The sequence below is a fragment of the Sitophilus oryzae genome, unplaced genomic scaffold, assembly GCF_002938485.1.
Source record: "Sitophilus oryzae breed Bouriz unplaced genomic scaffold, Soryzae_2.0 scaffold_1190_pilon_pilon, whole genome shotgun sequence".
NCBI lineage: Eukaryota > Metazoa > Arthropoda > Insecta > Coleoptera > Curculionidae > Sitophilus > Sitophilus oryzae.
In genome coordinates, this window is record NW_022145827.1 from 684,175 (window position 1) to 686,340 (window position 2,166).

Below are 2,166 nucleotides of genomic sequence, written 5' to 3' on the forward strand. Positions count from 1 at the left end.
GTGTTCAGCAATTACAGTTTCTTTTCATCACTCTTTCTTCATCAACACAGCATCACCAACTATTTTAAATATTATTGATCATCATCATCATTTAGCTTATTCCGTCCACTGATGAACAAAAGCCTCCCTCAACTCTAGCCATTTCTTTCTACTTTGTGCCACTTAAATCCAGTTTCCAGCCACTGTCTTAATACCATCTGTCCATCGACTAGGAGGACGTCCTGTTCTTCTATAGGCCTCGTGTCTTGGTCTCCATTCTACAAGTCTCTTTGTCCACCCTCCATCTGTCTTTTTTTTTGTGCGGGAGTGGTTGAAAAATCTTTTATAGACGAATAGTGATCATTTCCATAACCATCTCGAGAGAGACGGTCATAGAAACAACCCCTAGACAGTTTGGGACTCGGTGTTGATTCCCACTAAAAAATGTTCACCTCCGAGGAATCAGCCGCCGAAGAATGGTCAGCTATTATTCCTGCTAATATGTGAGGAAGAAAAAAGGGGGGTAATGTGGGGTGATGGGAGGACTATATTATGAGAAGGGGGGGGGACAAAATTAATTGTCTAGAAGAATGGTTTTAAGATGGGAGTATTTGATTTCTATAGTCCTCGGAATTGTAATCGAAGATTTTTAGGGTACTATTGGGGATAGTACCGATTTTCTCGTAGAACTTCAAGGCACGGTCTCGAAGGTATTTGGGGGTGGGGTCGATGCGTAGATCGGTACGGATGTCAGAGTTGCGTATATACCAGGGAGCTTTGGTGATATAGCGGAGGATTTTGTTTTCACAAACTTGGAGTCTGTGGATTTGGCTGTCGGAAGCTCTACACCATATTGGGGCTGCATAGAGGAGCTGAGGGCGAATGACTGTTCTGAACAGCAGGACTTTATTTGAGAGGAAGAGAGTGCTCTTTTTGCTGAGGAGGCCATGAAGGCTAGCATAAGTGGCACGGGCACCAGAAATGTTCTTGTCGATATGAGGGATCCAGGATAGCCGTCGGTCTAGTGTGACTCCGAGATACTTGGCGGTTTCCCCCCAAGGGATCTCTTCGTCGTCTATGACTAGCGAAGGAGGTGGTGGAAGCCTCATTCGTCCGGAGACGAACACGGTTTGGGTTTTTGCTGCATTGATTTTGATTTTCCAATGAGAAAACCAATCAAGCAGCTGGGCTATGTGGGGTTGGAGCCTGCTCTGAATTCCATTGCTCGAGACAGTGGAGTAGAGACAGGTGTCGTCTGCGAATAACGCAAGACGAGTCTCCAGGGATTTGGGGATATCGGATGTGAAGGTATTATAGAGTGAGGGCGACAGGACGGAGCCCTGCGGCACCCCCGCCTCTATAGCGCGAGGAGTGGAAAGAGAGTCACCGATGCGGACCTGGAATCTCCTATCGACAAGAAAGGATTTAATAATGAGAGTGGTCTGTTGGGGAACGTGGGAAAGTGGAAAACGTGGTGAAATTTGTACACAAGGCCCTCGTGCCAAACCTTGTCAAAGGCCTTCTCGATGTCAAACATGACAAGACCAGTGCCTCGCTTGGCGTTTAAACCCTGCGTAACATATTCCACCACGCGTGCGACTTGCTGTTCGCAGGAGAGGGATTGGCTAAATCCGAACTGCTCCTGAGGGATGATCTCGGCACTAGCCAAGAAGTCGTTAATTCTAGAGAGAATATCCTAGCCACATGTCCTACCCAATTCCATTTAAGATGTAAGACAGCATGTCCTACTCCTGTTTGCTTTCGTATGGTACGATTGGGTATTTTGTCCCAAGTGTAACTCCCAACATGGACCCTTCCATTTTCCGTTGCATGACCTGTATTCTATGTATATCCTTTTTTGTCAAAATAAGTGGTTTCAGCTTCACATGAGGACAGGCAAGACACACTGGTTAAAAATCTTTCTTTTTAAACATATTGGAAGATCAGATCTCAGTATATGCTTTAATTTACCGAATACCGCCCACGACAAACCTATTCTATGTAGAATTTCGTGTGTCTGATTATCCCCCCTAATACCGATTTCATGTCCTAAATATTTATATACAGGGTGGCACACCTCATTCACCTCTGTTGATTATACGAAAACGGAAAGATGGAGAAACAAAAAATTTTTATGGGTATATGTGGAGAGATAATGTGCACAATTTGAAATTATTTTGAAATATA